This window comes from Phodopus roborovskii, unplaced genomic scaffold (genome assembly GCF_943737965.1).
Source record: "Phodopus roborovskii unplaced genomic scaffold, PHOROB, whole genome shotgun sequence".
Taxonomy (NCBI): Eukaryota; Metazoa; Chordata; class Mammalia; order Rodentia; family Cricetidae; genus Phodopus; species Phodopus roborovskii.
Genome location: NW_026126517.1, coordinates 33,449,794 through 33,476,135, shown reverse-complemented (window position 1 = coordinate 33,476,135; position 26,342 = coordinate 33,449,794).

Below are 26,342 nucleotides of genomic sequence, written 5' to 3'. Positions count from 1 at the left end.
GTGGTGTGTGCCTGAGCATGCGCGTGTGGCGAGCCCATTAACAAACAGAGAAATAAATTAACAAGTATTCAACCCACCAAATGTTCCTTCTGTTCTGTATAATAGAGCATGGGAACATAATTTTCCCCTGGAGCAAATCGCAACAGCTGAACCTGTTCCTCATTTTCCTCCAAAAACTGCTTAAAATTCTGGAACGCTTGTTGATTTCGGGTCCTTTCCCTTGCTGGCTCCTGTCCCCAACCCCCAGGCTGCATCCCTCTGCCTTCCTCATGCCAGGCCTCAGAGGAGCCAGATTGTCATAGCAAGGAGTCCCTACTTTATAGATAGGAAACCCAGCTGAGGCTGGGTAGCAGCTTGGGCTGGGCCACAGAGAGGGCAAGGAGCTTTTGGTGCAGTGAGCACTTGGTGCAGTGAGCATTTTGGTGACTGAACCAGCCAGGGTTGGCAGAATGAAGCAGCAGCTTCCCACTGGGATTGCAACAGACTCGCTGTGTGACCCTGTGTCAGTCATTTCCCTTTCTGGGCTTTGGCATTGTCCTGTCAAAATAGGGCTGATCATGCCTGCTGTTCCTGCATGAACATGCCTGATGGTGTGATGTTCAGGGCTATGTCGATGAGAGTGGTCTCCCTTGGAGTGCAATCTGCCTCACCTCCAGTCCCTTCTCAGGAGTCTCTGGATTCAGGGACCCTTGCCCTCTTCTGAAATACTTAGGGCCTTTCAAATTTCCTTACAACCAATTAACTCCACCTAAAGCCATCGTACAGAAAGTCTGCTCATATATAGCTCTTCCCACCTAGTGTATCAGGATCATTCCTGTTCTGTGGGTCCTCATCTCCCAGCAGCCCCCTGAGGAGGGGAAGCCAGGTTGTGGGGAGTCTCTGCAAATTGACTCTGGTGGTGCTGGCCAGACTGAGCTACCTTGCTGGAGGCCACAGGGCAGGTTCTACTCTGTGCTTAGGATTCAGAACATGCCTGTGTCTTCTTGCAGCCTCGAGGATATGGAGTTCCATCGACCCAGGGACTTCCTCTGTGCTGTTAAAGACACTGCTGCAGTAAGGGCTGGTCTTACGGCTTGCTGTGTGGTAGAAGGATCGTTGGCCGGGGTGGCCTCTTCCAGGAGGTTCTTCCTGGCTCTTCTATCCACTATAGTCCACTTAAGCAGCCCCAACAAGGTTCCACAGAGTTGGGGGCTCAAACAATAGACATTTCTTTTCTTGTAGCAAGGCTGGAAGCTGAAACCATGGTGCCTGCATGGTTGGACTCTGGTGGAGTCACTTTCTGTCTGTGTGTGACAGGTTCTGAGCACGTGCATGAGACACAGAGATACAGAGATATAGAGACAGAGATAGGCAGACAGACAGACAGACAGACACAGAGAGAGAGAGAGAGAGAAAGAGAGAGAGAGAGGTTGTTTCCTCTTTTTAAAGTAGGGTCCTGTCTTCATGGCCTCATTCGCCTTCACACCTTCCTTAGTTCACAGTTTTACTGGAGGTTAGAGCGCTAACATGTAAATTTGAGGTAGAAGGACACAATTCAGACTACAATGCCACACCTGTGCTCCTGTTCCATATAAAAGCTGCACAGTCTAGATTTTGTTGTAAACTGTAGTGTTTAATTTCTCCCAGGGTCCATCCCAGCATAGGCCTTGGAAGGGTCCTGTGAGAAATCAAACAGCACAGGGCACTGGAGCTTGAGTGGTTTCCAGATGAGACACAGCCAGAGAATTCTCAGTCCCTTACGTGGGTGTGTGATGGGTAGCCCCGGGACTCCAACTTCTCTCTGCATCTAGGCTGTGTGAAGCCCTCAGAGGTGAAGGAGTGTCCTGGCTCAAACACCCAGCCACTTCTCATGAAGAGTTCTGTCTTGAGCCCTCTCTAGGGCCCTTCACAGCCAGGTCCATCCAGCCTGGCCAGCCTCCTTTCTTCCACCTCCCTGTCACACCATTTCCTTCCTAGCTTTTGTAACTGCAGCTTCTGCCAGGTATGGAGCTGTCTGCTCACCAACTGGGGACTCCTTTTGTTACATAAAGCACAGTTGTCCCTGGCACGCTGGGCGTCCCTGTGCCCTGGTGGGCCTTGTGCAGGAGCTGTCCCACCCACCTGTGGCTGTGGTCAGTACACAGGTGGGTGAGCAGTGACCCAAACATCTGTGGCCCAGCACTACCCCAGGGCTATGAGCTTCAGTCCACCAAGGAGCTTGCATTCCAGTCAGGGAAGCAGACAAACATAGCTGTGTAGTATTCTATAATGAGAATACCAAGCAGGAAAAGAGATGGGGAAGGAGCAGCAGGCGGGGGGGGGGGGGGGGGCAAGCTAGAGACTCTTGGTACCAAAGGATGCATGGATTCCTCAAGAGGGCTCTGGAAGGAGGGAACCCCCTTCTCTGTGGGAGCCCCCTCCTCTGTGGGAGCATGCCTGGCCTGTGAGAGACCCCTCCTCTGTGCGAGTCCCTCCCCCATGAAGCCCAGGGGCTCCAGGACTTTTCAGGATGTACACTGCAGGGTTAGGACCTGGGCTTTGGCTGAGTGAGACAGGATTATGGAGGGGCTTGACAGGAGTGACATGCTCTGAATGGCCTTCAAAGTTCCCTCTGGTTTCTGTGTTGAGGACACTGTGGAGCAAAGCACAGCAGGTGGCCCAAGGGAGTGCACAATAATTTAGGAGAGGGAGAGGGTGCTAAACCAGGGCAAGGCCATGGGGTAGGAAGAATTAGATTTTGGATAGAGTAAAGCTCAATGTGGGTCAGCTGTGGGGGTGAGGCAAGGATCGAACGGGTTGACTCCAGGAGCTTGAACCTGGCAGCTGGGGTGATGGGGTCTCACCTCCTGAGATGGGAGGTCAGCAGATGAGGCTAAGGAAACAGATACTCAGCTCTGACCCTGTGGAGTTTGATATCCTGTGTGTCTAGGAAGGCGACTGTGCATGTTTAGATAATGACTCCTGGGCACACCAGGCCCTCACCTCTGATGCCTGTGAGTTACTTTGGATGGGAAAAAAAATCTTTGTACATGTAGTTAAGTTAAAGTTATGAGCCTGTGTGGGCCCAGAGGAGACAGTGGGAGATCTGACTATAGAGAAGGAAAAGGTGGAATGACTAGGGCAGCAGAGACGTCACCTGAAGTCAAAGTGTGTCCGCAGCCACAAGTCCTAAGCAGGAAAATGGGTCTGGTCAGACGGCTAAGAGGGAACCTATCCTACTTGTACCTTGTTGTGGCTCAAGAAGTTGTTCATATTCTTGTCTCCAGAATGGTGAGGATTAGATTTGTATTGCTTTTAGGCAACAGGACCAGCACCCTGTACTGAATACAATGGCACCGCTACCTGCAGCTGGTCCCTCTCTCGGTGGATGAGGTCATGCATGTTTGGTCTTCGTCCCCAGTGTGGTCAGGCTGGGGTTGAGGTGACCACTTGTATCTGGCTTCCTGGTACGCAGGTCATCATAGCAATGGTAAGGGCCATCTGTAGGGCAGGCTCTAGGAAGTGAAGTCTTGCCAAAGAGGTGACCCAAGCAGAGCTCTCAGAGCTGAGTGCTGACGCTGACCTGCCTGGGTTCTGAACACTGGTTCCTTCACCTGCAAACTGGGTGGCCCTGCCTGGGCTTCAGAGTTCTGTCTGTAGAATGCGTGCAGTGGCAAAGTTGGTTGACTTCATGGTGTCACTGTGAGGCTTACATTCATGGTCATATGAAATACCCAGTACAGGGAAGGCAGAACTTTGCACTCAGTTCCCACATACCCTGTACCACCTTTAGATGGAGGCTCAATTTTCCATGTGGACCACCAGCTTCTTGTAGAGCTACTGGGAGAATATGTGTCTGACATGTAAAGGCCTGACATGTTGGGGGACCACAACTCTGGGACTCTGTCAGGGTTAACCCCCTTTCTTCCTCCCGCCAAAGCCCTAGGTAGGTGACTTGCTTTATAAACTGCCACTTCTATAAGCATATTGTCATAGATCTTATAAGGCAGGAGGGAACATGGGAAGGGGCTGACCATCCACCCCTGCCTCCAGCCTGGGCGTGGCAGGGAAGATGTTTGAACAGCCAGGCAAGACTGCGACTTGTGCTTGCAGTGACCTCTGGAAGAGCAGTGTCTTCACAGCCTGTTAGAAGCTGCTGGGAAGACATGTGGCAATATTTACAGCCCAAATCCTCATCTCCGTAAAGGGAGGCAAGGAGGGGAAGGCCTGGGAGGGGGAGGAAGGGGCTGGACTTTCTGATAATGTCATAAACGGAGTCTGTCTCCCTGGAAACAGCAGTGGCAGTGGCAGCCACAGGCTGACAGATGTGTGTGCTCTAATATGGGCCCATGGAGGCGGTGGTGAGGACATTCAGAGGGATGGATGGGCTGTAACTGGCCAGGCCAGGGTTGGCTCAGGAACAGCCAACTACACTAATAAGGGGATGCTGGGGATGCTTCTAGAAGGACAAAGGCCTGTGAGTAGGCTTCCGAGGGGGCAGTGAGATACCTGCTGTCTTGTGAACCTTAGAGGTTACCCTCCAGCTTCTGACCCACAGGTTGGGGCTAATCTCAGAGACAGGCCAATTTACCAGAGTAGTTAATACACAGGAGACCCTCTCCTCACTGCTGCTCTGGGCCGAAAGAGACACGACATGGAAAGGATTGCTAGAAACCTTCACTGGGTATGAGGGGCTGCATTCCGAGGAGAATTGGCTGGGGAGGCTTGGGCATGCCTGGTACCTATGGATGGTGCAGGTATGGGTGTGGTGGGTCCACACTGTGAAGGCCACTGGGGCCAGAGATTCACTTAAGTTTCCAGATTTGAGAGCTAGCCTTTGGCCACTAGCCAGTTGCTGCCCCATCCTGGCCTTGCCTAGGTCCACAGAGATACCAGCAGGAGGAAGAGGCAGGAGGGACCAGGATTTGCCACCTGGAGACTAGTTGGCTCAGGGACTATACTTGCTTTCTAGAAATCTCCCCAAATCCTAGGCCTGCAGTGTGCATCTGCTGTCCTTGTAGAGCCAGGTCCAGGGGAGTTATCTCAATTAGAGCCACATATGGGCATTCTGGAACTATGCAGACCAGCTTGAAGACCAGTTCAGGAGAGCATTTCCAGTGGAAGGGGGGGGTAGGTCAAGGGCCTGCCCATGACACCATGGCATGAGCGTTAGGCCCTTGGCTCCCCTCTCCTCTGCTCTCATAAACTGTAACTGAGCTCCACAGGAGGGCAGAGTGCTAGACCTGCCCCCTGCTCTGTATATTCAGGAGAGCACTTGGCATCTCTGGTGACAATAATCAAGGACACTGAGGTCTGTGGGAGTGAGGAGCTGCTGGGGAGGGACCTGTGGACATGGATGATGGATGCTGATCGCTCTGAGGGGATGCCCTCTTCTGAAGATGGATGGACCCAGCTCTGGCTTCTCGACATCCAGGATCACTTGTGCACACCTTCTCTGAGCAGGCCCAGAATTTGCTTGTGTGAGATTGGAAGGCTTCTATATCTCTCTCTGCTGAGCAGGCCTGTGAGCTCACTTTTCCTACTAATACCACAAGTGCAATGAACATGGACTAACTCTGAGGTGTGTGTACTCTGCCCAGAGTTAGACACAAGAAGTGTGTGTGTGTGTGTGTGTGTGTGTGTGTGTGTGTGTGTGTGTGTGTGTGTGTAGCCATCCTGATCCAGCTCCTGTAGGATGCAGCCTGAAGGATATATGCCTGTATCCTCTAGTGTCAGGGATATATCCTCTAGCCTCAGGGAGCAAATGAATAGAGATGGAAGGACATGCTTCCATTTTGAGATGGAATCTAAGCAGAAAGTATGCATTGGTGGATGAGCCTAGGTTAAGTGGGCAAGGAGCTAGAGGGTTGAGGCAGAGTCCATCTGGGCATTTGGCAGTTAGGTGAGGCCTTTGTCTGCCTAGTATGCTGCATGAGTGAACACTTCTTAGCAGTCAAGTCAGACAGAGACCTGGAGTAGTCAGGGTAGACAGCTATTCCTTGGGAAGATTCCAAGGCTGAGGGTTCTGGGGAAGCAGCTTGGCTGTGGGCAAGGCCCCTACCCCCCTACTCCGTGGGCTGGCTGGGCCTCTGGTGAATTTTCAGGGCCTTGTTCTTGAAGTCGTTGCTTTCTCAGGCTATAGTACCCTGGCAAGAGTTTCTAGTTCACATATCTCTGTGCAATGGGCACAATCAAAGGGTCTCTGATGCTGAACAGTGATATTGGAGAGCCACATGTACCTTCCTGTGTGTTGGAGTCCTGGGGTCGGGGGTGGGCATACAGGGTGGGCAAAGTGGAAGGAACAACACTCAGTTTGGTCCACTTCTAACCACACCTTACGTACTGGCCTGCCACCGGCCTCTAATCTGGCTGTAAATTGTGGTTAAGAAAGCCACTTGGTCAATCCTGACATACACTAGATGCCTGTTAAGCATTGTTCTCGTTGCCTTACTGTTGTGCCTCTGGTATTCCTGAGTTCTAAGGAGCCCTCCACCCATGCCCTGCTACTCCATGCTGTCAGTTCTATCCCCAAACCTCCCGCTGACAGTCTTTGGCCCTCAACATCCAGCCTTGCCTTTGCTCAAATTTGGAGAGTGAGGTCTGAAGGGATGGGGTTGCCACAGGGACCTAGGCGCTGAGTCTCTTGTTAGGGGAGTCCTTTGTTCTGGTCTCCCTATAGCCACCTTCTCTTTCTTCATCAGCCCATGCTCTGTGCCCACAGGGAACATCCCCATAGCCCTTGACCAGGTGTCATGAGAGCAAAACCCTGCAGCACAGGTGAGACTGAGTGGATCAGGCAGTGGGAGATGGGAGGGAAGGGGGAGACTGGAGCCCACCCCCACCCCAGCCCCAGTTCCCAGAGAGGAAGCAGGTTCCTGTTAATTAGCGCCTTAACGAACCGTGCTCCTGTGAGCACTCCTGAGCCTGCTCCCAGACAGATAATTACAATGAGTTTTTGGCTGCTGGGGGGCAGCTGGAGGGGGAGGACTTCTCTGGCTTTTTCACTGTCCATGGGGATTTTCAGGCCTACCTTCTTTTGCCTCATTTGGAGAAGGGGAAAAAATGTGTTAATGGGCCTCTTCTGCAGCTGAGAGAGACAGTTTAGCAGAGAGGTAACCAACTTCAGTTTAATGAGAAGCAATTTCCCCCTGGTTTTAAACCACAGCCCCCACCCCATGGATTTGGGACGGCAGAAGTGGAGGCCAAGGTGTAAGATAGGTGGGACCGGGATGGGTTTAGGAAATCCGAGTTGCCATGTCAGTCCTGGCCTTCAGCCTGCTTGACCTTTCACTCAAGGGGCTCTGGAGAGGAGTGATATGGCCTCACATGGAGATGCACATGAGGTTTCCAGACTTGCCGGAATCTCTGGAGATGTGAAGGTTGGTCTCTAACACTGTCCCTGCATCTCATGGCACTACTGGACACAGGGAATGAGAATGTCCCTTCTAACCTCTCTCAGGGACAAGGCAAAGGAGCTCCCTGACCAAAAGGAGATGAAAGTACAATTTGAGGGGATTTTGTGTGTCTGGTGACGAAATGCATAGTGTAAGTGGGCTTTCCATCTCTTCTATAGGCTTTAAATTGATGAGGATCTGTCTCTCTGTGTACTTTGCCAGACTGAGGAGCCTGGCTGGGAAGAGGCCACCCATCCAATCAAATCCAGAGGGGACAGACTGCTCTGAGACTACTTGGACCAGGACAGGATCACTAGCTGATGCATGGGGAGCTAGACATCCTGGGCTGCTGCATCCATGGCATGGTCCAGAGAACTCTCACCACATGGGACATTGGGTGCTCCTGTCTCTAGAGCATGGGGAGGTGCCACCAACACCATAGTAGGAGTTTCCTTTCTAAGGTCTAAAAACTCATGGCACAGAGCCTAGGACTGAGGTTCCATGGGCATTCAGACCCTTGAATCAAGTATAGCCCCCCTTTTTTTTACCCTACCTGGGACTGTGAATAGGGACACAGAGATCATGGGGTCAGTGGCCAGCAGCCACAGTCAGTAGAGGCTGAGCCCAGCCCTGCTCCTCATCACTGGGGACCATGAATAAGTGCCTATCCTTTTAGCAGTGGCTCGAGCGATGCCACTCATTCCACTGTGACCTGAGCTTGTGACCTCACAGCGCTTCAGTGTTCCCATGTTTAGAGATAGTAGTGCTATGTCCTTGTGGGGAACCTTAAGGACTAAGCTGGTCACTTGGGCAAAGCCCTTCAAATATCCTGTCTTCTGGGATTGAGCAAACCTGGGAAGACCCCAGGATCCTCTCTCCAGCTGAGAACACCAATTTCTGTTTGTTTTGGGGGGCTTAGGCCCCACATGCCATATCCTTCCATCTCAGGGCCCCATCTTATGTGGCCTTAGAGAGAAGCACACTCCTTCAGCTGGCAAATTTGCCTCCAGATCTGAACCTTGCCACTTGCTATAGTGGACTGCAGGGAAGTTGCCAAGCCTCTCTGAACTCCGGTTTGTTCACTTTAAAACAGGGTCACTCAGGGTGTCAGAGTGATAGTGGCATACTTGCAGAGTTCACATGAGGGCTGGCAAATCTTGCTTGGCAGGAAGGCAATGCCCACTGCTGATTGCCCTTGCAGGCCTCTCTTCCCAGCGGCATCTCTGCTCATGGTGCAGGGTGGGTACAAGGCTAATGGGTCCAGCTGTGCAGCACTGGAGAGTGCTAGCCACTACCAGTGCTGGGGTGGGAAGCTGCTGTGTTTGGCTCTTCTTCCTGTCTCCATGGAAATCCTTTGCCTCCATTATTTTCTGTAGTTGGCTTTGACATTGCTGGACAAGGGGATGCTCAAGAAACCCAGGAAGCTTGAAGGCCTGGAGGTGGGACTGGACCAAGCTGATCTGAGTCCTTTCTTGAGTTCTTGGTGAATTTCTGCTGTTTCAGAGCTGAGCTTCCATGCAGTCTGCTGGAGGCCTTTGCTGGCTTGTGGTGGCAAATGAGGCTTTCTATTTAGCCATGGGTAGCCTCTTCCAGGGAGGAGGGTACTGAAAGGTCTTCAGCCCGAGTTTAGCTCTGTGGCTCTGAGCCTGACCTGGCTGCGCCTATAGCTCAAGCCTGGGTTAGTGAGGCCAAAGACTTGGGTATTTGGTGTACTTGATCTGTCCCTGAGAGCCTTGGGAGTCATGGAGAACCCTTGAGTGGTTAAGGGTCTGAACGGCAGCAGGGTTTATGGTGGAGGGACAGATCAGGAAGACACCTACAGTGATGGCGCTGCTACAGGAGGCCCAGCGAGGTCCCTGGAAGAGGGTATCACTTCACACTGCTCTTTTCCAGGGCTGCAGTGTCTCATCTGATCCGAGTGAGGAATGAATCGCTGGTGTAGATCACCCTGGCGAGTGGGCATCGATTTCCATTAAAAAGCAGGACCGTGAATTTCTCTCTCTGCTGTCCTCTGACAAGCCTGGTCCTGGACCTGTCCTGTGTGATGGGTGGAGAAGAAAGAGATGGGAGAGTAGAGACCCTCACAATGCTGTCCCACATTCCCTTTCCCTCCACTCTAAGCCCCAACACCCAAATCTGTGTTTCCATCACAGCCTGTCCCTCAATGTCCCCATGGAGAAACCAGGGCTGTCTGTGCGAACCTGCTTCTCTTCCTTCGTGGCTTTGCACACAGTCTGTATTTATTGCTTTATTTGCTTAATGTGAGGCCAGAGGCTGTGGCTGCCTTGTTCACAGCCTGGTCCCTAGTGCCTGGTACAGAGGAGGTGTTCGATAAATATTTGTTACAGGAAAGATAGAAAAAGTCAGTAGGCTTCAGGCTCGGGCAGATCTCCAACCCCAGGAGAAGGCAGAGGAAGCCAAAGGTTCCCCTGTCTGCTCAGGGGCCGCTGGTATTCCATGAAACCAAGTGGGGGTTGGGGTGGTGGAGGCAGGAGTAGCCCAGAGATGCTGGTGGGTGGAGAGCACGGGTCAGTGAATCTGCTCATTTATTAGGGAAAGAAAGGAATTTAAGAGCCAGCGTGGCCCCAGTGAGAGCAAGGTAGGTCACAAGTTTCTCTGCCACACATCTTCTATCTGTACATCCTTCCTACTCTGCTGGGACAGCCTCTGCAGACTCCTCTTTGCTTACTCCTGTATGTACTTCCCTGCTTTTGAATAAGGGGCTTACACTGCTGCCCCTGGGCTTTCCAGTTCAGGCATTAACTATGAATTGTGGCTGGATTCCTAGGGGATTTAGTCCCACTTGCCCAGCTTGTAGTTGGCTGGGCCTCATGCAGAGCCACATAGTTATTCTCTGGTGGCTCTTCCTTTTTTCACAAGTCAGTCTGACTTCTTGGGGGGGGGCGGTGGCTAGCTTTTAAAACACTATAATTGTTATTCCCAATTTACCTGATGGAAAACCTGCTCTCAGTGTAACTAGACACACAAAGAACTTTATTCCTTTTGTTTGTTTGTTTGTTTGTTTGTTTCCCCTTCAAGCCAAGGTCACAGTGTGTAACCTAGTCTGCTTCAAATTTGAAATCCTCCTGCCTCAGCCTCCCCAGTACTGGGATGACCAGCATAAGCCACTGGGTGAGGCTAGTTTATCTTCTTGAGAAAGTGCTTTGTGATTTGCTCCAGTTTGGATTTAGATATTGGCTTTTTTGTTGGATCTCCTACTTCATGGACCCCATGTCTTCTTAATAGTTTCCAAAGGAGTTGCCTGCCTGGGAGAGATGTTGCTTGACGTGCTTTGTTGTGTTTCTCATCTTGGCTGATAGTCTGGCTGGGTATAGAATTCCAGGTGGTGCTCTTGCCCTGAGTTATTTATTTATTTATTGTTTTTTGAGACAGGGTTTCTCTGTGTAGCTTTGTAGACCAACTTGGTTTCGAACTCAAAGAGATCTGCCTGTCACTGCCTCCTGAGTGCTGCACCACCACTGCCTGGCTTGCCCTTAGTATTTTAAAGGGCCCCTCTCTTTAATTCCACTGCTTGCCTATTTGGTGTGGACAAACAGTTGCTCAGTGCTTGATGCCTTGGGTTTCTGGAAGCATCCAGAACTCTTACCCTCCATGTTCTCATAACCCATTACAAACCTTGCCTTGGTGAGGGTCATCCTGTTCCAAATTGGGAATTCTTGTTTGATCTGCAAAGCTTTTGCAATACTCGTTGAATGACTTCTTGGCCTTCATTTTTTTTTTTTTAGCTCCAATAAACAAGATGTCAAGGACCCCAATGTCCTTCTCATCTGTCATCTCTTTTTGCTTCTTTTTCTAGAGCTCCTCCATTTTATCATTTTGCCTTTCCAATAGAGTTTAAAATTCTTCCTGCCTCATAAATATTGAATTTCAAATTTTTCTTTTTTATTTGCTGAATATTCATTTTTTTTTTTGAGATTAGAGTCTTGCTGGGTAGCCCAGACTAGTCTCAAATTTGTGATTCACTTGTCTTGGCTTCCTGGGTGCTAGGATTATAGGCAGCACCACTTACCTTCTTAAAAATTCTTTCTTTGTTTTTATTATGTGTATGGTTGTTGTGCCTAAATGTGTGTCTGTGTACTATGTGTGTGCATTGCCTGAAGAGGCCAGAAGAAGGTGTTAGATTCCTGGGACAGGGGTTACAGATGGTGTGAGCTGACATACGGGTACTGCAAATCAGACCCAGGTCCTCTAGAAGAGCAGCTGGTGCTCTTAACCACTGACCTCTCTCTTTGTTCCTCTACCCCATCTTTTATTCCATCAGTTCTTTTGAAAAATGTTTGTATAGTGTGTGCACCTGTGCATACATGTACATGCATGTCTGCACATGGAAGCCGCAGGTAGACTTTAGGCACCTACCTCTATTGCTCTCCACCTTGTCTTTTGAGACAGTTTGAGACACTGAACATGGAGCTCACCTACAAGCTAGACTGTCTGGCCAGCAAGCTCCAGGTCTTCCTGTCTCCACCACCTCTGCCTAGGGTTACAGATGCAAGACACCACACCTGCATTTACACGGGTGCAGCAGCACAAGCTGCTTTTACTGATGGGTGACTTTACCAACGAGTCATCCTCATGCAGTTCTTGTTGGGACTACTATATTTGTTTTTCTGGAGAAAATTATGATTAAAAAAAAAATCTTCCCTCTGCACCTCCTCCTCTCTTTAAGTTGCTCCCTTTTTCTCTTTGCTTCCCTCTCTGGGCCTCTGGGCTGCATAATAAAGATTCTCTCCACCACCGACTCACTTTGCAGCATTTGCTGAGTGCTTCCCTTGGTAGCCAGCCCCGTTCTCTAGCCCTGAACAAAACGGATAAGAAATTGCTAAGCTGCTGGGGAGGACATCCAGGCCTGGTGATATACAGTGGGTGGTTGTTAAGGAAGGGCTGGTGTCCCTGATGAATGGCTGAGCTTGTTACCTGAAGCTACCCTGTGGCTAATCTACTTGCCTTGGCTGGCTCACAAGAAGCCCCAGTGACAACATCTCCTGAGAGGACTTTCAATCTCTTGGGGGCTGAGTTGGGCAGGAAGGCCCTGCTGGAACTTTGTACACAGATTTTTACTTCTTCTGTTTTCAGTACAGACCTCCCACTTCTCCAAGGCCAGAGAGCCTCAGCTGGATACCTCCTCAGAAGGGTCAGGGATAGAGCTGAAGAGTTGAGGAGGGACAGAGATGGAAGATGGAGGGAGGGAGAAGAGGGAGGGAGAGAGAACAGAGAGAGAGAGATGAGGAGATAGAGACAGACTATACACATACACATTCTCTCTCTCTCTCTCTCTCACACACACACACACACAAACACACACACACACAAACACGCACACAGAGATGGGGAGATCGAGACAGACTATACACTCATTCTCTCTCTCTCTCTCTCTCTCTCTCTCTCTCTCTCTCTCTCACTCACACACACACACACACATGCAGAGAGAGACTGAAAGATTGAGAGTCAGTGATATATCCTGGACTTTGCCTGCCTTCCACCCAGCCTTACATTCCCATGTTCAGGGATGCCAAGGGTACCTGGGGCCATTAGTTCCCAAGCCTGTGCTCTGCCAGGTTATAGGAGAGTGTCTTAGGATGAGGCCTCCTTTAGCTGTGCCAAGTCAATTACCATTCATCCATCTGCTATCCAACTTCCAACATTATGTTGCTGGTTTTTCTTCCAGCCTGAGTCTTTGTGGATTTATGTGCAAAAGAGAAATCCTTTATCACGAGAGTTTATAAGGGAGTAGAGGCAAGCATACCAAATTCCCCTAACCTGCAGTGGCTTATCTCATCCACAGTTGACCTGCTCTCCTATTAGTGGGCATGTAAAACTCTCTCTCTTTTGACTGACTCTTAGGAATAGGTTGCTTGAACCTCCTACACTGTCCACACCCATGTGGAGGCCATCTTGGTTTGGAATTGCTTTTTGGGAGGGCATATACACATTTGGGTTTACAAGAAGCTGGATGGTTCTTTCGAATTGTTGGAGTGACTTTCCCTCGCCCAGCCACTTGTGACAGATCCTGTCACCCACTAACACTTGCCACATTTTGACTCTTCAGGTGCTCACCAACTCCATGTGTGTAGGAATCTACCTTTGGTTTCCCTTGGCATTTCTCAGGACTCTGCTGAGCTGTTGAGTGTCTCAGCCTTGTCATGTGCATATTGGCCTCAGGTCTCCTCACCTGACAATTGCCTTTTAAAACATGGAGGCGATTTGTCTTTTTCTTTTAGTATTGATTTGCAGAGTTCTTTATATAGCCTGGAAGCATTTTTAGTTTAAAGCTCTGGGTGCTGCAGTGTCTTCTGGCCTGTCTGTGTCCCTTTGTGATGGCTTTTGTTGCATTGATGATTTAAATTGCCACGAAGTCGAATTTCTCACCTGTTTGCTGGTGCTTTTAATAGCTTGTTGGGAATGTTTTGAAGCCTCTTGATGTGTATTACTAACTTATCATGGGGAAAGTTTGCCTTAATGCGCCTTTGGAATGTGCATGCGTGGTGGACAGGAGAGCAGGAGAAGTGGGCGTCAAGGAGCATAACCATTAATAAGCAGCTAAACTGTCTGACGTGCGCAGGGTTTCAAAGTGCTTTAGTGGAGAATGCTTTGCCTGATCCCTGACACAATCCAAAAAGGCCCTATCTTTCTCTCCTTTGGAGACCTGGGGGGTCCCCACAGGGTGGTTACAGATGATTTTGATTTGGGCTCAGCTCTAGCAGCAGTGACTGGCTGGGAGCTGTAGAATCTCTAGGGAAGGTGGTTTATTAGGGTCTAGGGAAGGAGAGGAGCCACAGAGGGCCTTTCCCATGTGGGGTAGTGGGAGCCTGTGTGCTATTGCTGCTGGCACTGGAGTGCCTTGGGAAGTGAGAGGGACCCCAGGATTCCAGAGCTTTGGTTCTGTTTCATCTGGTGAACTCTGTGACCTTAGGCAGGCTTGGAGCCTCTCTGAGCCTCTCCTGGGTAGATGGGAATGATGCTGAGGCAGCTTGCAGAGAGCTGTGGGACTGAGTGAGGTACCATGGGTCAGAGTTCTTGGAGCTGAAAGGGCTCTCAGATGAATCCTGTCCCACGAGAGCTATGGGGAAGGGCAGGCACTCAGGAGTGAGACAGAGTAGGGGCCATCACAGGGAGGTGGGCACAGCTAGGGGTGGTGGATCAGTGCTCCTTATTGTGTCATGGATGGTCCTTTCTGAGAGAGTGACCTTGGTGAGTAGGGAGAAAGGAGCCCTGCAAGGTGGGGCTGGAGGAGGTGTTAGGACCCAAGTTGGTGAGGGTCATCCTGTCCCCAGCCTCTGTTGACTAGACATCTGTCACCCCTCCACTCACTGCAGGCCATGCTGCTTTCCCCCACCCCCTGGGCCCTCCTGGGCTGAAAGGGTTAATTTTGATGTGTCTGAGCAAGCCTGGCAGTATGCAAATCCATACACTTTCATAAACTGCTTAATTAGGCGAATGTTAATGAGACGTTAATTACTGTTGTGCCTGCGGATCCCACGGAAACTGGGATTATGTTTCTCTTCAAACATCCCATCTTAATTATAACTTGTGCTTAATTCTGCAGCTCTCACCAGCAGGGTGAGGGCGGGGTAGGGGCCTCCCTTTCTGGGTGGTTCTCCCAGGGATCTTACTCAAGCCCTTCATTCAGTCCTCCAACATCTGTGAAGTTGCCTACTATGTGCCAAGGGCCATCCTGGGGCTGGGCCACCCCCTCAGGGAGCACCCAGCCCAGTGTGAGGCCAAGTTGGGGAAGTGTAGGCCTCTGGGGTGGAGGTAGACAGGTGAGGGGCTACTTGTTGGAGGAGGATGAGCTAGAGGAAGTGGTACATATTTTGGGGTAGTGTATCAGAGAAGGCTTCAGTAGGAAATAAGAGACAGGAGCTCTGTGTAGAGGGGACAGCTTGGGTGAAGACTTGGTAAGGTAAAGTCTTGTCCCTGTGTAGCTTCACTGAAGTGTTGCTCCTCTCTTGGTTTGTTTTCCCCAGTTTCTAATCTAGACCTGTTATCCTTGCACTTGGGTCTTGGAACACAGGATATACTTGGGGGTGTGCCGTGACCCTATAATCCATGCCTGATTACCACACCTGGATGCTACAAGAATGGTCTCACATGACCTTGTCCCTAAGCCTACCTTCTCAGTCTGCCTATATCCACTGGGGGCTGCCTAGAGCTTCTTGTAGTCCCCTGCCCCCTCATTTTCCTTGGGTACTAACTAAGTGGCTTTAGGATACTCTGACTGCAGCCAAACCTGCCAGGATGAATTCGGGGTCAGTTCACCTTTAGGACTCTAGAGGTCCAAGAAAGCATAAAGCCTGTTTTTTAAAGATGGGGCATGAGGGTTGGGGGTGGTCAGGCATAAGCTCAGCATCCTAGGACTAGGTCTCCGGTGGCTGGCAGGCTGTTTCTCAAGGGACTAAGAGCACTGGGCACACCCTAATTTCTCTGGGCATTCCTGTAAGTCAGGCTTTGTTCTACCTCTCCTGCCTGTTTCACAGGTGGAAAAACCATGCCAAAGGCCCAATGTCATGTGTGGGACACAATGTGTCCCAGCTCCCTGTCAGGCTCCTAGGGTCTTCTCTGACCCCACTCCCTTGGAGCACATCTTGGACCAGAGTACTATAAGCAATGAGTAAGGGGACTCTCCTCTGCGCCTCTGAAGCCAGGAAGCTGCTGGGTTCCTAGCCCTTGGTGCCCTTCTGTTTGAGAATATCAGGGTTCCTCCTCAAGCACTTAATTACGGCAGGTGATGATTTACCTGAAATGTGCTGTACCTAACCTGGAGCAGCTGAACAACTTTTGGAGTCTAGACATCTTAACTCAAGAGCTCACAGTGATGACGGGAAAGCTTTTAGTCCATTACGTGTATTTGCACAATTATACCTCAGCCCTTTAAACCCATTACTATGCCCCTGAGTACGAAAGCAAAGAACATCCATCTCTACTCCTGTGTGTTGCAACAGCTGGGGTCCTGTGCCTGGGGCCTGGGCTGCCATGCCCTTGAGCCTCAGTTTTGTGGCTCATTCCTATACTGTCCGAACCAATGCACCTGAGTAGGGTCTGGTTTAATAGGACAGCCTAGATTGAGAAGTGCTACCTGTTTGCAACAACAAAATAAATGTTTATGAAGGATTTATGGCTGTATGTTTTGGGTGGCAGTCGCAATCTGGGCCTAGATATGAGTCCTATAATACTAATCCTGTCTCTCTGGAGCCACCCACTTGCTGTTCTTCTATGTCCCTGGTCCTCCAGCTCTTGGTGCTCCAGGGTTCTTGGTGCATATGCAGAGCTGAAGGTTTCTCTTGGAAGCCCGTGGTTAGGGCTCTCAGACTCCAGGTGCAGACTTGTGGACTATAATTTTTCCAATTTTGCTTTAGTCACCATTCCAGTCTCTGTGACCCTGCACAGGAGTCTGGGCTGTCAAGCTTTCTCTTCCCTCCTCACAGAAGAGGAAGCCATTGGGTGTGCTTGAATGACAGCCAGAAACAGGGCTGCTTCCAGAAAACAGGTGTGAGTCACCACCACACTCCCTTTTAAGGAGGAAAAAGAAGCTGCTCGGTTGAACTGTCACCCAAGCCCGCTCGGGGAGGGTGACCTCTGAGACCTGGCAGTTACTTTCTGGGGCATGTGCCCCTCTGGGATGGATACTGGCTGGCCCAGGTGAATAATGGTGTCCTGGTTCCCCATAGCTTTGGCCAGGGCAGATGGCTCAGCATGTTTAGTTATGACTTTAAAAATAACACAAGAACCTTTTTGTTAAAATGACTGTGTCGTCAATTGACGTGCTTTGATAGGGCACTCGATTGGAGCAAGAATTATAGGGTTGTAATCAGTGCTTTTCTCGGTGGCCACTCTAGTCCCTCATGCCTAGCCTGGTCTCCTGCTAGCTGGCTGGGCTGCTGCTCCGTTTTGCCCTCTCTGCACTTTTTGAATTAGGGACAGGATTTAAGGCAAAGGGGGAGTTTCTGAGTGCTTGCTGTGACTTCCAAAAATGACTTCACTTGCTCTTTACAGCCATTTGTGGAGGTTTGTGTAGTGGCCATTAATTCTGGTGAGGAACAGAATCTTAGAAAGTAGCTGGGCCCATCCCCAGTCTAGCTGGGTGGAGTTGGCTCTGGCAGGGGAGAGGATGGTGGACCACAGAAGTCCCTATTCTACCTTTGCCTCTGGCGGGGACCTCTCTGTGACACTCACCTTCAGGCCTCAGGCCAGAGGCCACTGAAGGAAGAGGAATGTCCCCAGAAGGTGCTGGTACATCCATGTGTGCTTGTGCTTGGCAGCACATAGGTCCTGTGTCACTCAGGTCACATGCTGCCAGCCTTCTGTACCTGACCCGACCTGCCTTCAATGCTTCGCAGACCTCCACATGAGACTACCTGGAGGAGGGTGAGCAGTTTGCTCAGCCTTGGATATGGGGAATTACTCAGCTACCCTTTCTTCAGGAAGTTTGGGGTAGCTCCCTGTGTGCTGAGTGGCACACAGCCCATCCTAAGACACTTCTGACAGGTCTTTCCTGGCTGAAGAGAGGATGAACACTGAGGAGGTCTGGGTCAGGATGACCTCCAGCCCTGCTGTCCTCTGTCCCCTCCCTGTGATTGTGACCTTTACATTGCCTTAGATCTTTTTATGCAAAGTGAAGTTCCAAGGTTTTGTTTTTTTTTTTTTTTTGTTTTGTTTTGTTTTGTTTTGTTTTTTTGCATGTGTTTATTTGTTTTTCTGAGACAGGAATGCTCTGTGTAACAGCCCTGGCTGTGCTGGAACTCTTCTGTAGACAAGGCTGGCCTCGAACTCACAGAGATTCACCCACCTCTGCCTCCTGTGCTGTGATTAAAGGCGTGCATCACCACCACCAATCCCCAAGGGTTTTTGTTGTTGTTCTCCATAGTGGCTCCATTTGCTCTTCCAAGACTCCTATGAAGTAAGAATGCTCATTACAGTCATTTGCCAGATGAGGACAATGAGGCACAGACTAACAGGGAAAGCCTGGCCACTGCCCCAGCCACACCCTGCTGCCATAGGTCCTTGGCCTCTCTCCTGGCCGTTCTTCTCCTAGCATGCTAGGAGGAGGTATCTAGGAAAGCGCAAGATAAACCTGCTGTAGAGGTGGCTGAGAAGTGGGTCCCCACTAGTTCGGTAGAATCCTCACAGACAAGCAAGCAGAGGCTTGGGGCAGGAGGATGGCTTGATCTGTGGTGCATGGCGAGCCAGCAGTGGGTGAGATGAGTCTCCACCCACTGTTTCGGCCCAGTCCCGACTACTTCTTTCCTGGATTTGATTGCAGAGACAGGACTGGGAGATGCCTGAGGAAAAGCCAGAGGAAACCCTGCCCTCTCCCGTTCCCTCTCCTTTGCCTCCAACCTCAAGCCACGTGGACTGGTACATTCCAACCTCCCTCCCATGTGTCACCATTAAAACAAAACAAAACAAAACAAAAAAAAACCTGGGTGGGACAGGGAGGGGCAAGCCATTGACTTAAATGTTTAAATTAGCCTCACTTTGCTGAAAGCTGGGTGACAGGATAAATCCTTTCCTACAGTGTCATCTATCTTTTCCTGAGTGGGAAGTTGGTGAATAAATGAATGTTCTTCATATATTATTATGGCTGACACAGCCAAGGCTAGGAGAGGCAGCTTGCAGTGATTAACGAGCAGATCTGGGCTAACAAGCTGGAGATTGGGCTCCTTACCAGGCCTGAGGCCTGGGGCCAATGCTAGGGTGAGGGACTGTATCCCAGACTCAGGGAGTTAGCTAGCTCTGGCCTGGACTGGGCTAGAAGACTGGGCTGCTTCCGGCTCTTCTCCACCAGCTCCCGCCTCAGGGCAGCCTCCGCCTGTGGCTGGCTCTCTTTACCCTGTCTCTACACCTTCTCTTCTATCCTCTGGGACCTGAGGAAACATCTCTCTGATTCAGGGTCCTTGGAGAGAATAGAACTTTGCATGAAACAACAACAACAAACCCAACTGTCTGTGAGACCTTTGCACCTCCTAGCTGGCATTGGGACATCAAAGACATTTTGACTAGGTCTTCACAATACCCACTGACCAGTAAGGAAACTGAAACATTCTAAAGGAACGTCATCCCCCTGCTCCTCTCCACCAGCTCTCAGTCTTGGGGCAGCCTCTGCCCATGTGGTGTTCCCATCATCATTTTTGCTGGGCTCACAGGGTCCTTCCACCCCCAGGTGGTCATAGTGCACCATGAACCTGACCCCAGCCATTCTTGTCCTGGGGTTTTGGGTGTGCTTGTCATACCAGAGCCAGGAACTCTTAGGAAGACTTCCCAAAGAGATTTCCTCTGAGACATAGTCCCAAACATCAAGTCACATAATTCCTGAGGGACCAGAAGGCCTCCTGGAGAGAATGACCCCTAAAGCAGGGACAAGAATGCAGGGACTTTGGGTTCTCCCCCTGTTCAAGGGTGGTGGGACAAATCCCCCAAATGACAGTTCTTTCCTTTTGCTCCTCCTCTTGTCTCACAAGCTGCAGAGTTGGGAGTCTGTATGCACAGGGGTACCTGCATAGGAAGAAATGGTGGCTGATCCCATGGGCTGTGTGTGATGAATGTGCCTGAGTGTTCAGTGCACATGAGGGCATGTGACAATAATGTCATATGGTGCACACACATAGCAGTATGCAGTGGCCTCCAGGGAGGGATCAGAGGGGGATTGTCCCTGGAGCACCATGTCCTCCTTAAGTGGTGCCTTTGTAGTCATCCTTCAAGTTAGCATGTTCACATAGGGCTCTTAAAAGAAACTAATATGCAGAAGTAACAGAAAGCTAGGCTGTAATGCTCTGAAGGATGGACATGGCCATATACTCATCTTACCAGCTAGGGGCACCGATGAGGTCCAGCTCTAGCTTTGTGTTCAGAGATGTGTTGTGGTTCTTGTGTGTTGGTATATACCTTGTTGAAGCTAGCTGATAAGTGTGAACACAAGTGTGTTCCTGTATATTTTAGTGTGTGTGTGTGTGTGTGTGTGTGTGTGTGTGAATTTATGGCCAACTGGGTCATTGTGTGTTCACTCCTTGTGTGTCTGTGGCCATGTCTGAAAGTGTGGCTGTTGTATTGTCTGAGTTCTGTGTGCTTAAGAACATGGGCTCTAGATGTAAAGCATTGTCTAGACATGTACAGTTATTTGGTGTCATGATAGGAGGATCCTGGGGGAGGTGAGTGGGTTGAATGGGGCAGGGTCTGTTCTGGCTCTTTTTTATATTGCTTGTCACCAATGCCAGGCCCAGCCTCTGCTGGTGAGCCTTTTCTCAGCCACATTGTCCCTACAGAATGGAGAGGAGAATGAAACTAGGGGGAGAGACCTAAGCCTCAGTCAGGCCTGAGATAAGGACATTGAAGTAGTTAAATGCTTGGCCACATTGAGGCTCCCAGAGAAGTCTTCCGGAGGAGGAGCTATCTGGGCCATGGGGAATGGAAGCGTCTCAGATTTGCATAGGTGGAGGGACCAACAAGGGCAGGCACTAGGCATGTTGAGGGAGATCATAAGGCCCTTGAGCAAAGGCGGCTGCAAAGCACCCAGCACGACAGTTGCTCGGGAGACATTGGTGAAATGTAACCAGTCGGAGTGTCCATGGGACCTCTGGGAGGGGGACAGGTGGGAAGTTAGTTCAACCCCAGCAGTGTGAGCAGCAGCGTGCCTGCTGCTTGAACATGGCTGAGGTTATTTCACTTGTGCATGAAGTAACAACACAAAGTGGCCTGCTGGTCCTGGACTCCAGGATGGATTTCAAAGCCTCTGGTTCTTTCTCTCCATGCCTTGGTCTCCCCCATAAGTGCTACAAAAGTCTGGAAGAGACGACCTTGGATTTATGGACTCTCTATAAGTTTGGGGTCTGCTTTGAACCCTTAAGCTCCCTCTTGTGCATGAGCTTCCAAGCCTGGCCTTTGGAAGGAGCCTCATCAGACTTTTCTTGCTTTTCCAAAAGGCTAGTGTGGGGTCTGCCTAGAGTTGGGCTTTAGTGATAGGATTGTCATCCGTGAGAGGCATCTTCAGGCTCCTGAAGGGGACAGGGTAGAGCCTGCCTGAGCCCTTTTGTTCCTAGAAGGAAAGGGCTGACCTCTGGGGGAGTTTGTAACTCTGTATGTGGCCTTGTTCCTTATTGCAGGCTCAAATGGCAGAGGGAATGCTCTATCTTCTGCACAGCCTTGGACAGGTCTAAAAGTGTCACAACTACCTCTAGGCTGCAGGGCTGGAGACCCCACTTTACAGATGAAGAAGTTGAATTTCGTGGAAGTATAAGAATTTCCCAAGTGGGCCAGAGGTCAGGGCTGTGCTAGGTGGACTAATGCCCTCCTGACCACTCTGGACATGGCCTGGAAAGGGCACAGAGAGAATGTCCTGACTTCTGTAGAAACAGCCAGAGGCAGGGCATGGAGGAGGGGGTCTGGGGCAGATAGCACTCTCCAGACTCATCAGAGCCCCTCTCCGAGGACTCCTAACACAAACCCCTGCTGGGACTGCCACCTGCTGTCTACCCCACAGGCAGCTGTGCTACTCTGGGTGGAGCAGCCTGTCGCTCTGTCCCAGAGAGGCGGGCGTGCCTAATGAATTAATTAATGTTGGTGAAGCACTTGGAGATCCCAGGCTGAAAGGTACTCAATACATGCAAATCAGAGTGATTGTTATTACCCATAATTATGGAGTTTCTGCTGGAGAAATTATTCAGAAGAGGATGGTGTCTGGGCCAGCAGAGGGCCTGCCAAGATCTGTACTGCAGTGGTGGAGGAACCGAGCAACCGGCCAATCAAGTAACTTCCTTCCTTCCTCCCTCTCCCTCCCTTCCCTCCCTCTCTTCCTCCCCTTCCATCCCTCCTCCTCCCTACTCTCCCCCACCTTCCTCCCACCCCTCCTTCTACTTCCTCTCCCAGCTCTGGGCCTGCTGCCCACTTTTCCTACCACACATGCATTCTTTGTCTTTCATAGAGACAGGCGCCTGGCACCATTAGAAGGAAAGATTGGACAGTAGCCCTATGAGCGATGGACCCAGGAGTGGGGGCTCATTTTCCTTTCCATTGGGTGGATCTTTGAGGGGTGTCCTGCACCTCTTTTGGGTGTGAGACACAAGTGTGGCAATGTCCCTCTCTGGGTTGGCAAGCTTGATGCTGTGAGGCTTGGCCATATGATGTTTACGTAAACATTGTGTGTGTGTGTGTGTTGTATGTGTGTGTTTGTGTATGCACACATGGTGTATGCGTGTTTGCAGCCCCTCCTCCCATCAGGCAGTGTTCTCAGTGCGGCTTGGAGCCTTGGCTGAGGCAGAACCTTCCCCCACCCCATGCCAACAGTCCCTCTCAGTGCGCACAAACAGCAATCTAGTCAGTTTGTTGCTCTCCACGGTTGTCCTCTCTCAGCCACCATTCCTCAGCTTCCATCCTTTGTGCCCTCCTGCATAGAGAGGGACACACAGTTCAGCACCACGGACAGCACACAGTTCACCTGGAGCCTCTTACTCTTTCTAGCTGAAACATGGCCTCAGAGGTCAGTTTGACCCCAGCTCTGCTTGCACAGATGAGGATACAGTAGAGCCAGGAGAATGCTAGAGACATCCAAACACATGGAGAAAGCTCAGCCTTAGGACTGAACTTCCCCTATTCTGGGAATAGGTGAATGGGAATCTTTGAAGGGACTTGGCAATGTCAGCAGACACGCAGGGAGCACATTTACTTTGCTCCCATCTCTGTGGCAAGCTCAGGGGTGGAGACATCAGATTTCTGTTCTCTCCTGCATATGAGACCCACAAAGTAATGTCTCACCAACCATTTCAGGTGGGGTGCTGGGCACAGTAAGGCTGTCAAGGGGGGGGGGGCTTGGCTCTGCAGTGCCTGTGAGATAGAACAGAGTCTTACAGGGTGGAGCAGTTAGGAAAAGCCCCCAGGAGGAGGTGACACCTAGGACTATAGAAAAGAGTTAGAAACCACCTGGTCACTAAGGCTGTTCATGGATGGTGGTGGTGAGAAGCCGTTGTGGGCTGAGGGCAGATGGCCACTGGGAGTTGGAACATAGGTAGTGTTCTTGCAAAGGGGCTACTCAAGGTCCTGAGGCCATCCAGAGACCAGGACATGGACACTGTGGGCTTTGCCTCCCAGTTTCCATGATTTTCATGGCTTGATGTCACCTTTCCTTACTTGGGGGTCAGCCAATTTCATCTAGAAGTGACAATAGGCTGTGGTTGTCTGTAAGGATCTTTGTGCCTTATCACTATGCCTGTATTCTTCCCCACCCAGCACAGTCTCCTTTCTCTTACTCAGCATTTGTCACAAAGATGGGACTGAGCCCCAGTGCCCTGTGGGAAGACTGGGCCAGAGAAGGGCCTCTTGCTCTCCATCAATTGGCGTTGCTTTTGCTAGCAGCCCGAGTCACTTTGCTGGGCACCATAGGACTGTGTTTGCCTTTGGGTAATGGAATAATGTCCTCACCAAGAAGGGGCTGGGGCCTCTGCTATTAGCTCAGCCACCTCCTTTAGGACAAAAGTCTTCACTGTTGGGCTTGATCTGGCTGAGTAGTGGGGCTCTGGGAAGTAAATAGGGTGGGTAGCCTGCCTTGGGGATGACAGGAACATGACTATAGCTCAGATAGCTAGGACCAGTGATTTCCGAGGGCACAGTTTCCTTGATTCTCTGTCCCTAGCAGGAACTTGGAGACACAAAGATCGGTGTTTTATTCCCCAGCTTTCTTAAGTGTAGGCTTTGTGACCTTGGTCAAGGCACAGCTGACCTCTGAGTTCCAAGTCACCTCCCTTTGAAAATGGGGCTTGGTCACACTTGCAGATTGAGATGGTGCTGTTTGGCTTGGGTGACATGACAGCTCTGGAATGTGAGTGTGCTGGTAGCTTGATGGTTCTACTGAATCCCAAACCTTTTCTTACCTTGGCACATTAGGCATGTGTGCATTGCCCTATGTGTGTCCATCCCCTAGGAGGAGGATCTTCTCCCCTCACCAGGGCCCAGGAGGCTATGGGGCAGTTTGAATGTGTTGGAAGTGACCCTTCCCTAGACTTTGGGGCCTTTGTCTTCCTGCAGCCCCAGGAGAATGTCCAAAGACCAGATCGAGTCATCAGAGCACAAGACGCTGATTGAGAGGCCCAAGGTATTGGCCCTCCCCCAGAAGCTCTTCAGAGGTCCTCCCTATCCAACACCAAGGCTTGCTGTTGCCCTTAGAGGGTGTCCCCACCACCACAGGCCTTGTCACCTCTCCCTGTGTGTGATGTCACAGTCTACAGGGTTCTAATTGGCCTTGGTGATGGAGGACACTGCCTCCTTAAGCTCTGTGCCAGTGCAAAGCACTCTGAGAGTGCTCACTAATGCTAACTGGGCATGGGCAGACTTCATCCCACTCTGCAGAGAAGGAATCTAAGGGCTGAAGAGAAGACATGGACACTCAGAGCCATAGAATGCCATGTAGAGTGTTGTAACTGTCTTACGGCAGGTCAACCTGCTGACACGCTCCCTCTAATCCCTGCCCCAAACACAGAGAGAGGAGGGACATTTTCAGACAGTGTCCTCACAGTCCATAGGGTTCCACCCCAGCATGTGCCCTTCTGGGCTGTCCCTGACCTGACTGCCTCCAAGACTGGCTCTTGACAAGTTCCATCTCTGATTCCGTGCTTCTTAAGAGAAGAGGAGGACAATCTTGTAGGCCAAAGTATTGCTCGTATTTACCAAACCTTGGCATGTAGTAGATGCTCAACTAGCACTTGCTTAATGGAGGGATGAATGGCATTGTGGGGATTAAATAATATTAAGCATTTGGCCCTCAATCAAGTATTTATTGAGTGACAAAACATCTTTGGGTAGAATAAAAGGGGGTGATGGGTGTCAAGTGTCTAGCTGAGCACATGGGAATAGCTGTAGCAGTAATTGTTGGCATTCATTCTTCTGGGAAGGGTTGCAGGGGAATCAGAGGGCCAGGGAGGGGGGAGAGACAGGGAGAACAGACACGAGAGCTTCAAGGAAGAGGCAACTGTGGGAGGAGGCTGGTTAGCATTTGGGGGCCTTGACACCCACTCTGTGTAGAGCTGGGGATGCAAACTCATGTGTGTGCACACGTGTGGGCGGGTGTGTGTGTGTAAAACAAATAACTGGAAAATGAATTTAATTATAAGGCACTTTTAATAGCTATTTATATTTAATCCTGCTAATTCTGTGTCTTGTGTAGCCAAACTGTAATTCTATTCTTCTTACTCATTTGCTAGTGTGAGTGGGAGAAACAGGGAGAGGGAGGCAGCCCCAGAGGGAGGCAGCAGGTGTCCTTCCCCACCCTGGGGTCACACTCAGCCAGCTGTACAACCCGAGGGTTGGCAAGGCTATTGCAGAGGGCATCTGGGACACTGGGAAGTTCTGATTGTGTGGAGGAGTGGGGGAGGGCAGCAAAGGAGAACACCCAGCTTCAAATTCAGGCAGACCCAGGTTCATCAATGTAGGATGTGTGCCTGGACCAAGGAGGTTCATTCTCTCTGTGAAGAGGGCATGGTCCTACCTTCCCCGGGGCTGTTGGGAAGACTGCATGGAAATAGCGGTCCTGCTCTGAGAAGATGCTCTTGAGATTCTTATTCCTGAACTCATCTCATCCTTTCCCAAACTGGCTACCTGTGTGGGTTTCATCAACTCTGAAACTCCCTGCCAGCCCACTGGTCTTCAGCAGGGCCTCAGAGAGGTTCAGGGTGGCCTTCCCAGGTGACACTGTGGGAGTGGTGAAAGGAACATGCTCCTGACAAGTGACCAGGAGCTTGGCCCATTCAGGAGCTTCCTAAATGATGCCTTTGGGAAGAAAGATCAGTTGTTAGTGCCTTTTATCTAGGCCCCACTGAGCTTCAGAGGCACTGGGCAAGCTGGCAATCCTGCCCGAGCTTCCTCCATATTCTTATCTGGACCATGAAGTCAGGTACGGGAGATCACTTAGAGAAACTTGACCAGGTTCCAGTGAGGCTTTACTCTAGGATGGGATGTGGGTGCTGGGTGTTCCCTGGGGCCAGAGAGCAACAA